Below are 13,404 nucleotides of genomic sequence, written 5' to 3' on the forward strand. Positions count from 1 at the left end.
GACTACAGGCGCCCGCCACCTCGCCCGGCTAGTTTTTTTTTGTATTTTTTAGTAGAGATGGGGTTTCACTGGGTTAGCCAGGATGGTCTCGATCTCCTGACCTTGTAATCCGCCCGTCTCGGCCTCCCAAAGTGCTGGGATTACAGGCTTGAGCCATTGCGCCCGGCCAACTTTTGTATTTTTAGTAGAGATGGGGGTTTCACCGTGTTGGCCAGGCTGGTCTCGAACTCCTGACCTCAAGTGACCTGCCCACCTTGGCCTCCCAAAGTGCTGGGATTACAGGCTTGAGCTACTGTGCCCAGCCAATATTACGTTTTAAATTACATTATTGTTCCAATAACTTCACTTTGTAATTTATGGGCCATTTCCTCCCTCCCTTTCTTTCCCTTGCCTTTTCTTTCTTTCCTTTCTCTCTCTCGCCTTTTCTTTCTTTCCTTTCTCTCTCTCTTTCTTTTCCAGACAGGGTCTTGCATTGTTGCCCAGGCTGGAGTGCAGGGGTGTGATCATGGCTTACTGCAGTCTCAACCTCCTGGGCTCAAGTGATCCTCCCACCTCAACCTCGAGTAGCTAAGACCACAGACACATGCCACCATGCCCTGCTAATTTTTAAACTTTTTTTGTAGAGGTAGGGTCTCCCTATGTTGCCCAGGCTGGACTCAAGTGATCCTCCTGCTTCAGCCTCCCAAAGTTCTGGGGTTACAGGTGTGAGCTACCACACTCAGTCCTCACTCTGTTTCTTAAGAATATATATTATTTACCTACTGGATGAATGACAGGGCCATATGTTTTCTTTCACCTGATCTCCTCCAAGCACCCAGCATATAAGGGATGCTCTGTTCACAGTAAGAGTCTTCTGGGCCCTGTACCTAGAAAGGTTCTGAAATCTTAACAGATAATCCCTGGGGTCCCCTCTTCCCTGGCATGAGAACCGAGCCAGTTCCAGGTCTTCAGAAACTTGTCATAGGGCAACTAAGTGTTACCAGAATCCATGTATATTGTCCCAAACACCTTCCTTATTTCCATAGTCAATCTTGTGCCTCCCCTTCTCTAACCAACAGATAAAAGGCACCTACTCCTGTTGCTAAGGCAATAAAGCTAGGGCATTCAGCAGGGGACTCAGGTTGGTCAGCAGAAAAAAAAACCTCTCAGCTGTGAGGAGAGGAAAGGGAGCAATGCATTTCTAAGGGCGAATTTTCATAAAACAACAAAGCAGATGTCAGTCTGGGCTGGTCATATTGAAGGCATGTGAAGAGATCAGGCCACGGAGGAGAAGATCCCTGATGCTGTCAACAATGCAAGGATATCTTAAGGTGAGAAGCCAGAGTTTTTGACAACTTATATATGAGAAGGAGTATGCTTGTGCATGCTCCATTTTTTTATAGAACTCCACCTCTCGCCCTGAAATGCATATATTTTATTCTATTTACTTTAATTTTAGCAATGATGTAAAACTGTATTGCTGGGCTGCTGTCACTGTCTCTGACAGATCACCCTACCACCTCAAAGGGTAAATATGGGGTTTTTTTTTCATAATTTTTGTACAGTAACAAGGTGAGGAACATTTTAGCTCATAAATTATTTACTAAACCTCACAGGCATAATAGGCCATGTGCATATTCATCAGGCTATCATCCATTATTCATAAGAAGTTCACTTCAACTGTTAGAAGAAAATGAGGTTGTTGATTGAAATGCTGAAGAAATGTAGGCTTTTGTACTCCCCCTCTTCTCTCTCTCATCTGAGCAAGTCTGGAAGTTTCCATCAAAAAATGATATTACAGGCCGGGCGCGGTGGCTCAAGCCTGTAATCCCAGCACTTTGGGAGGCCGAGACGGGCGGATCACGAGGTCGGGAGATCGAGACCATCCTGGCTAACACGGTGAAACCCCGTCTCTACTGAAAAAATACAAAAAACTAGCCGGGTGAGGTGGCGGGCGCCTGTAGTCCCAGCTACTCGGGAGGCTGAGGCAGGAGAATGGCGTGAACCCGGGAGGCGGAGCTTGCAGTGAGCTGAGATCCGGCCACTGCACTCCAGCCTGGGCGACAGCGCCAGACTCCGTCTCAAAAAAAAAAAAAAAATGATATTACAGGAAAAAAAAATGTTATTCCTGACAAGTGAATATGTAGATAGAGGGAAAGCAAGCATAAAGTAGGAAATAAATGGGCAGAATCACCCACTATTCATTTAATTCAAATAATGTCCCCTGACCCCAGCTTGCACAGAGATTGTGCCCAAGGGGACTCCTTTCTTGCAATAAAAGATCGGCTTCCGCAAATCTGGTAGAGTTACTGCATATATATACTTTTTTTTTTTTTTTTTTTTTTTTTTTGAGACAGAGTTTCGCTCTTGTCGTCCAGGCTGGAGTACAGTGGCATAGCCTCAGCTCACTGCAACCTTCATCTCCCAGGTTTAAGCTATTCTGCCTCAGCCTCCCAAGTAGCTGGAATTACAGGCGTCTGCCACCACGCCCAGTTAATTTTTGTATTTTTAGTTGAGATGGGGTATCACCATGTTGGCCAGGCTGGTCTTACATTGCTGACCTCAGGTGATCCACCCACTTCGGCCTCCCCAAGTGCTGGGATTACAGGTGTGAGCCACTGCGCCCAGCCAGTTACTGCTTATATTAACTAAGATACAGGTTGTATTCTATGGCTTAAGAAGTATTTAGTATTATCTTCTTATTTGACCCTCACACCAAGTCTGTAAGGAATAATTTTCCTTTTTCTTTTTTTGACAGGGTCTTCTTACTCTGTGACCCAAGCTGGAATGCAGTGGCACAATCATGGTTCACTGCATCCTCTGCCTCCCAAGTTCAAGCGATCCTCCTGCCTCAGCCTCCTGAGTAGCTGGAACTTCAGGCACACACCACCACGCCTGGCTAATTTTTATTTTTTTGTAGAGGCAGGGTCTTCCTAAGTTGCCCTGGCGGGTCTCAAACTCCTGGGCTCAAACTATCTGCCAGTCTTGGCCTCCCAAATTGTTGAGATTCCCCCATACCTGTGGAATAATTTTTCAAGATGAGAAAACAGCCTTAGAAAACTGAGAAAGATAAGCAAACTGAAACTCACAAGTTATGTGACTTGTCCAATGCCGATAAGCTTATGAGAAACAGAACTAGGGCTGGAACCTAAACTTCCTTCCACATCCCATGTTTTGTTTATTTATTTTTGTAGAAACGGAGTCTTGCTATATTGTCTGGTCTCAATGTAGGCTGGTCTCAAACTCCTGGCCTGAAGCAATCCTCCTTGCCTCAGCCTCCCAAAGTGTTGAGATTACAGGGGTGAGTCACCATGCCTGGTCCACATCCTGTATTCTTTTTTTTTTTTTTTGAGACAGATTTTCACTCTCGTCACCTAGGCTGGAATGCAATGGTATAATCTCGGCTCACTGCAACCTCCACCTCCTAGGCTCAAGTGATTCTCCTGTCTCAGCCTCTTGAGTAGCTGGGATTCTCCTGCCTCTGCCTCCCGAGTAGCTGGGATTACAGGCATGAGCCACCATACTTGGCTAATTTTGTATTTTCAGTAGAGACGGGATTTCACCATGTTGCCCAGGCTGGTCTCCAACTCCTCACCTCAGGTCATCTGCCAACGTTGTCCTCCCAAAGTGCTGGAATTACAGGCGTGAGCCACCACGCCCAGCCTACAACCGGTGTTCTTTAAATTCTGTCTTACTAAGTCCTCTGGATGGTAAAACCCACCATATGAAATAAAACACCAATGAGATACCTGAAATAACAGGTATTTCATTGTGTTCTCTATGAACCACTGATTTTATTTTCCTTTTTTAATATCTTTATTATTTCTGCGGAATACAAAAGCAATATACGCTTCAAAGCACTAAACAATACAAAGTTCTGTAGGATAGAGAATAACAAACGTCCTAGCTATGGACAGGCAGCATATGGACTGCCATGACTGCCAATGTCTACAGCCACCTCCATTTCCATAGGAAAAAGTGGGAGATGTTGTGATCAGGTCAGACCCACAGATATAGGTTAAGATCTGGGCATGGTCACTTACTGGTATATAATGTTGGGCAAATCAGCCTCTTTAAGCCATCATTTCCTTATTTGTAAAATGGGGCTAATGCCTACTCTTGAGGTTTTTGTGTTAAGTGAGATAATATATATAAAATCCAGATGTCAGCATTTTCCTCCATTTTAAGGGTTACTTTTCTTGAGTGTATTTGAAGAAGTGGGATGGGAGGCAAGGTTTGTCTCATGCCTTTCCCTCGAGTCTTCTGCTTGACACTCTATTCCATTCTGCCTTGGGCCACTCACTTGCCTGCTGGTCACAGCCTAGAACTCCTGGTGTGGTTCCTCTACATGAAAGGCCCCTATATTCACAGTGGGACACAGGTCTGAATTCTTTGCATCATAACTGCACAAGGTTGTTCTTTACTAAAGTGTTGGGGGACAACTAAAGAGAATTACAATAGTGGAAAGTATTAAAACTTGGTGGGTTTTTGTTTTTGTTTTTTGAGACAGAGTCTCGCTCTGTCGCCCGGGCTGGAGTGCAGTGGTGCGATCTCGGCTCACTGCAACCTCCAACTCCCAGGTTCAAGCAGTTCTCGTGCCTCAGACTCCTGAGTAGCTGGGATTACAGGCATGCGCCACCACACCCAGCTAATTTTTTCTATTTTTAGTAGAGATGGGGTTTCGCCATGTTTTCTTTTGAGACAGGGTCTTGCTGTCTCAAGCACCTCCTGGGCTGTCTCAAAGCAACTCCTGGGCTGGAGTGCAGTGGCGTAACTGCAGCTCACTGCAGCCTTGACCTCCTAGGCTCAAGCGATCCTCTTGCCTCAGCCTCCCAAGTAGCTGGGACCACAGGTACCCACCACCGTGCCCAGCTAAACTTTGGTTTTAACTTTCCCTATAATCGAAGTAAAAAGCTGCCAAGAAGTTTAATGTTTATTAGGGAGTGTCAGGTCTACCTTGGCTCCCTGTCCTCAGGTCTGCTTCCCTCACTAGGAACTCCTTTAACCCTCCATTCCTTCCTGGGAAGCCCCAGGCCCTGCCTCTCTCTAGTCCCCAGAAACACACTTCCCCAAATCTGACCCATTCAGTCTATATTCAGTCTAGATTCTGGATTTAAAGCTAGAGGGTTAAGAGTGAGTGAGTGACTGTGTGTGTGTGTATGTGCATGGGGCCTGGTGCAACAGGGAGGTGGAACAGCAGCCTTGTGGGAATGAGCTTTGGCATATAGTCCCTCCAAGCAGGACCGTCTCGGGGAGGCTGGTAGTCCAAGTCCTGATCCCCTCCAGTCAGACTAAGACACAGATGAAGCTCTGCTCTTCTGAGTGCCCTGGATAACCTTTGGTCTCGAACTACCGGCCTCAAGCAATCCTCCTGCCCCGGCCCCCTAAAATATTGACATTACAGATATGAGCCACTGTGCTTGACCTTTTTTTTTTTTTTTTCTTTTTTAACTTTTTTTAGTTTTTAATTTTTTTAGAATCAGGGTCTCACTCATCACCCAGGCTGGAGTGCAGTCATGCAATTATAGCTCACTGCAGCCTTGCACTCCTGAGTTCATGCAAGCCTCTTAACCCAGCCACCCTAGTAGCTGGGACTGCAGGCCTGTGCCACCATGCTTGGCTAACTGGTTTACATTTATTATGCATAGCAGTGTTAGTGCCTCTCCTACAAGGCTTGCCAGGAATAAGAAATGAGGGTACCTTTTTTTTTTTTTTTTTGAGATATAGTTTCGCTCTGTTGCACAGTCGAGTGCACTGGCGTGGCATGATCTCTGCTCACTGCAATCTCTACCTCCCAGCTTCAAGTGATTCTCATGCCTCAGTCTCCCAAATAGCTGGGATTACAGGTGCATGCCACCACACCTGGCTAATTTTTATATTTTTGGTAGAGTCGAGGTTTCACCATGTTGGCCAGGCTGGTCTCAAACTCCTGACCTCAAGTGATCTGCCCGCCTCAGCCTCCCAAAGTGCTGGGATTACAGGCGTGAGCCACTGTGCCTGGGTCTAAGCCATATATCTTATAATAGCTGTTCCCTCAGTTACACAATGACGAGATAAAGCTTTGAAAAAGTTGCTTCAACAAGGACGGGCACAGTGGCTCACATCTGTAATCCCAGCACTTTGAGAGGCCAAGGTGGGTGGATCACTTGAGGCCAGGAGTTCAAGACCAGCCTGGCCAACATGGTGAACCCCATCTCTACTAAAAATACAAAACTCAGCCAGGCGTGGTGGCACACACCTGTAATCCCAGCTGCTCAGGAGGCTGAGGCAGGAGAATCGCTGGAACCCAGGAGGTGGAGGTTGCAGTGAGCCAAGATCGCACCACTGCACTCCAGACTGGGTGACAGAGAGAGACTCCATCTCAAAAAAAAAAAAAACAAAAGTTTGCTTCCAAGAGTGACTGGATTCTTTCACAAAGCTCCACCTCCTTCTTTGGGCTGGGAAATAGGTTGTTTTGTTCTTCTGGTTACGTAAGAGCACAACACATAGTAGGTGTTGAATAAAGGTACATAAACAACTGTAGTCAACCTAATTAACTGGGACTCGGGTAAGCTTGTCCAGCCCTTGGCTTGCAGACAACATGTGGCCCGGGACAGCTTTGAATGCGGCCCAACACAAATTTGTACACTTTCTTAAAACATTATGAGATTTTTTGGTGATTTTTTTGTTTTGTTTTTAGCTTATCAACTATCATTAGTGTTAGTGTATTTTATGTGTGGTCCAAGACAACTCTTCCAATGTGACTTAGGGAAACCAAAAGATTGGACACCCCTGGACTAGGAGGCCCAGCAGGAAGAGTCACTATCATTCTGTGAGCCTTCACATCACAGCTTACTCATCTCCAGTGTGGCACTTACCAAGTGCTGCTGTAATTTTCCCTTTAGCATCTGTCTTGCCCAAGGCACATTAAGATTCATTAGCTGGGCACAGTGGCTCACGCCTATAATCGCAGCACTTTGGAAGGCTGAGGCAGGCTAATCCCTTAGCCCAGGAGTTTGAGGTCAGCCTGAGCAACATGGCAACACCCCATCTCTACAAAAAATACAAAAATGAGCTGGGCATGGTGGTACGCACCTGTAATCCCAGCTACTCGGGAGACTGAGGCAGAAGGATGGCCTGAGCTTCTGAGAGCAAGGCTGCAATGAACCATGATCGTATCACTGCATTCCAGCCTGGGTGACAGTGGCTCAAAAAAGTAAAGAAATAAATACAGCCTGGGCACAGTGGCTCACACGTGTAATCCCAAAAATGTGGAAGATCAAGGTGGGCAGATCACTTGAGGTCAGGAGTTGAGGCCAGTCTGACCAACATGATGAAACCCTGTCTCTACTAAAAATACAAAAATTAACTGGTACTATGGTGGCACCTGTAGTCCCAGCTACTCGGGAGGCTGAGGCAGGAGAATCACTTGAACCTGGGAGGTGGAGGTTGCAGTGGGCAGAGATCATGTCTGTGCACTCCAGCCTGGGTGACAGAGAGACCCCCCCTCCAAAAAAAAAAAAAAAAAAATTCATTAGCCATCATCCTTGGCTTTTCCCTTTTCCTCATCCCAACGTTATTATTATTATTATTTTTATTTTATTTTTTTTTTGAGACGGAGTCTCGTTCTGTCGCCCAGGCTGGAGTGCAGTGGCCGGATCTCAGCTCACTGCAAGCTCCGCCTCCCGGGTTCACGCCATTCTCCGGCCTCAGCCTCCCGAGTAGCTGGGACTACAGGCGCCCGCCACCTCGCCTGGCTAGTTTTTTTTGTATTTCTTAATAGAGACGGGGTTTCACCCTGTTAGCCAGGATGGTCTCGATCTCCTGACCTTGTGATCCGCCCGTCTCGGCCTCCCAAAGTGCTGGGATTACAGGCTTGAGCCACCGCGCCCGGCCACGTTATTATTTTTTTAAAAACAGCCTGATTGAGGTATAGTTAGTTGACATAAAATAAACTGCTCATGTTTGAAATATACACCAGGCCAGCCGGGCACAGTGGCTCACGCCAGTAATCCCAGCACTTTGGGAGGCCAAGGCGGGTGGATCACGAGGTCAGGAGATCGAGACCATCCTGGCTAACATGGTGAAACCCTATCTCTACTAAAAAATACAAAAAATTAGCTGGGCATGGTGGCGGGCACCTGTAGTCCCAGCTACTCAGGAGGCTGAGGCAGGCAGAAGAATCGCTTGAATCTGGGAGGCAGAGGTTGCAGTGAGCTGAGATTGTGCCACTGTACTCCAGCCTGGGCAACAAAGCGAGACTCTATCTTAAAAAAAAAAAAAAAAAAAAGGTACACCCATGAAACCATCACTGCAATCAAGGCAATGAGTATATATTCATCAGTCCCAGAACTTTCCTATATTCCATTTGCAATCTCCCTCCTTCCCCTTCCGCTTCCCTTCACAGCAACCATTGATCTGCTTTTTATCATTATAGTTTGTATTCCTAGAATTTTATATAAATGGAATCCAAGGGGCACAGTGGTGCATGCCTGTAGTTCCAGCTACGTGAGAGGCTGAGGTGGGAGGATTGCTTCAGGCCAGTTCAAGGCTGCAATGAAATATGACCATGCCTATGCAGTCCAGCCTGGGCAATACAGCAAGACCCTATATCTAAAAAAAAAAAAAAAAAAAAAATTCTATAGTATGTATTATTTTAAAAATCTGCTTCCTTTACTGAGCATGGATTATCTATGTTGTTTTGTGGATCCGTACTTTATTCCCTTCTACTGTATGGCATTAAATTTGTTTATCCATTTACCTGTTGGTAGAAATTTTCATTGCTTCTGATTTTTGGATATGACAAATAAAGCTGTTATAAATATCCATGTATAAGTCCTTGTGTACCCACGTGCTTTCACTTCTCTTGGGTAAATACCTAGGAGTGGAATGGCTAGATAATATGGTATATGGATGTTTAACTTTTAAAGACCCTGTCAAACTGTTTTCCAAAGTGGTTGCACCATTTTATTCTTTCTTTTTTCATTATGACCAGTAGTTTGCCCTGACAGAGGTTGCACCATTTAAGATTTTAACCAGAAGTGTGTGAGAATTCCAGTTCCTCCACATCCTCTCCAACACTTGATGTGGTCAGTCTTCTTTCGTTTATTTTTGTTTTTTAAAATTTAAACAGAGGTGGGGTCTCACCACGTTGCCCAGGCTAGTCTTGAACTCCTGAGTTCAAGTGATCTTCCCAAAGTGCTGGGATTACAGGTATGAGCCACTGCACCCCATCCAGTGTTAATAATAGCCATTGAATAGGGAAGCCAACATTGTTTTAATTTTTTGACTAGGTAAGCATTCACATGGTTCAATTTTTTTTTTTTCTGCTCTTGTCGTCCAGGCTATAATGCAGTGGCTCAATCTCGGCTCATTGCAACCTCTGTCTTCCAGGTTCAAACGATTCTCCTGACTTGGCCTCCCAAGTAGCTGGGATTACAGGCACGCGCCACCACACCTGGCTAATTTTTGTATTTTTAGTAGAGACAAGGTTTCGCCATTTTGGCTAGGTTGATCTCGAACTCCTGACCTCAGGTGATCCACCTGCCTCGGTCTCCCAAAGTGCTGGAATTATAGGCGTGAGCCACCGTACCCATCCTCAATTTTTTTTTTGAGATAGGATCTTGCTGTCATCCAGGCGGGAGTACCATGGTGCCATTATCCTCACTGCAGCCTCGAACTCTTGGACTCAAGTGATCCGCCCACCTCAGCCTTCCAAGTAGTTGGGACTATAGGTATGTGCCACCACGCCAGGTTAATTGATGTATTTTTGTGTGTGTAGAGATGGGGTGTCATTATGTTGTCCAGGCTAGTCTCGAACTCCTGGCCTCAAGTGATCTCCTGCCTTGGCCTCCCAAAGTGCTGGGATTATAGGTTCAAATATTTTTAAACATCTAAAAAGTATATAGTAAAAAGTCACTTCCACCTTTGTTTCACATCCTCCACTCTCTCTCCCCTTTATGTAACCACTTTTACAGGTATTTTGTGTATCCTTCCAGAATTTCGTTACTCAAATTCTAACGAATATTCTTGGTTTTCCTACTCTTTGACATAAAAAGTATCATATTGGCCAGGTACAGTGGCTCACACCTGTAATCCCAGCACTTTGGGAGGCCAAGGCAGGCAGATCTCTTGAGGCCAGGAGTTCAAGACCAGCCTGACCAACATGGCAAAACCCCGACTGTACTGGAGATACAAAAATTAGCCAGGCATGGTGGTGCACACCTGTAATCCCAGCTACTTGGGAGGTTGAGGCACAAGAATCGCTTGAACCTGGGAGGCAGAGGTTGCAGTGAGCCAAGATCATGCCACCGCATTCCAGCCTAGGTGACAGAGTGTGACTCTGTCTCAAAATAAAATAAAAAATAAAATAAAATAAATAAATAAAATAAAATGTATCATACTAAGTATATGGTTTTGAATGTTTCCCCTTTTTATTTAAAGAACACTTTGGAGTACTTTCTCATTCTCTGTTGCAGCCACATAGTATTTTATTGTATGGATGTATCAAGATTTACTTTGCCTGTTTCCTATTGATAGAAATATGGGTTATTTATAATCTTTTGCTGTTACAGAAAAGCTGCAATGAATAGCCCTATACATACGTTTCTCGTGAGTGCAAATGTATCTGTAGAATCACTCTCATTAGTGGTTTGCAAGTTTGATGGATATTGCCAAATTAACCTTATAGGATTTGTACCAATTTTCACCCCCATCACCAATAAATTAGAATGCCTGCTTATCCACAGCCCTGCAAATAATGTTAGCAAATGTTTGGATTTTCACCAATCTGATAATGATATCTGCAGGGTTTAATTTGCCTTCTGATTATGACCCAGGCTGAACATCATTTCATGTGTTAGGGAGTCATTTGTTTTTCCTTTTCCGTGAACTGTCTGTCTGTAAATGTCATTTGCTATTTTTTTCTAATGGTTGATCATATTCTTACTGATGTCTAAGAGTTCTTTACATGCAGGAAGATTAGCCCTTTGTGATGTAAATTGCAAATACACTTTTCCAATTTGTCATTTGACTATATGGAGTTTTGACTTTGTAGAGTTTTTGTCCCTGACATTAGTCCTGGAACTAGTCCAGTTGTTTCTGCTTCCTGAATATTTCTAGAATCCCCCCATTTCTCTGTACTGTACTGCCTCTTCACTAGGCCAGTCTGCCATCGTCACCCCTAAATGACTAAATTTGATTCTAACTGGTATCTCAGACATACCTCCACTCTTGCCCCTTCTCTAACCTATTCTATATTCTTTAGCCATCAGAGGGATTTTTCCTTTACTTTTATTTTTTTGAGTAGCCTCTGTCACCGAGGCTGGAGAGTACAGTGGTGCGACCATGACTCACTGCAGCCTCGACCTCCCGGGCTCAAGCAGTCCTCCCATCTCAACCCCTTGAGTAGCTGGGATCACAGGTGCGTGCCTCTATGCCTGGATAATTTTTTAGAAATTTCTTGCAGAGATGGGGTTTCACCACATTGCATAGGCTGGTCTTGAACTCTTGGGCTCAAGCAATCCTCCCGCCTTGGCCTCCCAAATTGTTGGGATTACAGGCGTGAGCCACTGTGCCCAGCCCAGAAGCATTTTTCTAAAATAAAAACACAGCCAGGAGCACTCTAGGCAACAAAGTGAGACTCTGTCTCTACAAAAAAATTAAAATTAGCCAGGCATGGTGGCAAGCACCGACTGTCCCAGCTACTAGGGAGACTGAGGTGAGAGGATGAACTGAGACCAGGAATTCAAGGTTGTAGTGAGCTGTGATTGCACCACCGCACTCCAGCTTGGGTGACGGAGCAAGACCCTCTCCCAGTCAAACAAACAAATAAACAAACAAAAACAAGATCATATCACTTTCCTGCTTAACATTCTTCAGTGACTAACTTGTGCCCTTAACACAGAATCCAGTATCTTCATGTGGGATCTCACATGGGCTCTAAGGCGTCCCCGCAAGGTTGGGCTCACAGTTCTTCAGCGTCATCTGTTTTTTTTTTGTTGTTGTTGTTGTATTGTTTGTTTGTTTTGAGACTGAATCTCGCTCTGTCGCCCAGGTTGGAGTGCAATGGCGGGATCTTGGCTCACTGCAACCTCCGCCTCCTGGGTTCATGCGATTCTCCTGCCTCAGCCTCCCAAGTAGCTGGGATTACAGGTACGCACCACCATGCCAGGCTGATTTTTGTGTTTTTAGTAGAGACAAGGTTTCACCATGTTGGCCAGGCTGGTCTCGAACTCCAGACCTCAAGTTATCTGCCCGCTTTGGCCTCCCAAAGCGCTGGGATTACAGGCATTATTCACCATGCCTGGCTCTTCAGCGTCATCTCTTATCAGTTCCCTTACCAGTATGCTCTGGCTACACCAAACTGTTTCATGCCCTACCCCTCTCTAAGCCTTCTCACCTGTAGGCCTTTGCATAAGCAGTTCCCTCTTCCAGGAACCCTCTTCACTGGCTTAACTTGTTCTCACCCTTCAGGTTTCATCTCAAACATCACTTGCATCAGGAAACCTTCCCTGACCATCAGAATAGAGGAGGTGCCTCACCTACGCGTTCTCCTAACACCCATGCTGTCTTTATGTCAGCACTAATCATACTGTTATGTGTTCACTCTTCTGTCTCTCCCATTAGGTAGACTATAAATTCCATAAGAGTAGGGATTATGCCGGTCTCTTCATTATGATTTCCCTAGTGCCTGTCACAGGACCTGGCACATAACAGGTGCTCAAAAAAATTTGTTAAATTAATGCAAGAAAGAATGTTTGATAAATGACCAAATAAACATTTTCATCTCATTGGGGAATCTACAAGAATGAAGAAAATGTCAAAGCTTGATCCCGTCCAAGAAAGTAGCTAGTTACTACTACTTTTTTTTGTAGAGACGAAGTCTCACTATGTTGCCTAGGCTGGTTCTGAACTCCCAGCTCAAGCGATCCTCCTGCCTAGGCCGCCCAAAGTGTTGGGATTACAAGTGTGAGCTGCTGCACCCAGCCACCATTTACTTCTTAATTCCACCTGCCACAGAAAGCATTAGCCTGCAACTCTTTTCGTTTTTGTTGGTCATTTCATTTGGCTCTGCCCTGGTTTTCCCAATGCCCAGGTCCCTGTGACAAGCAAAATACCCAACGACCTGCAAAGTAGGCTCTGACCAATCCGAGGGCACCTTACATGAGCAGGAGGTAGGCCCAGGAGAGTTCCTGGGTCCTAAGCGTTAACCCTTTAATCATTGGACAATGGAGGTGGAACTATCGCTTGAGGCCGGGAATTCAAGACCAGCCCGGCCAACACAGCGAGACCCCATCTCTGTATTAAAAAATGAATAGCACGCACCTGTACTCCCAGCTACTCGGGAGGCTGAGGCAGGAGAATCGCTTGAACCCAGAAGGCGGAGGTTGTGGTGAGATCGCGCCGCTGCACCCTAGCCTGGGCAAGAGCGAGACTCTGTCTCAA

Source organism: Theropithecus gelada, chromosome 11 (genome assembly GCF_003255815.1).
Source record: "Theropithecus gelada isolate Dixy chromosome 11, Tgel_1.0, whole genome shotgun sequence".
NCBI lineage: Eukaryota > Metazoa > Chordata > Mammalia > Primates > Cercopithecidae > Theropithecus > Theropithecus gelada.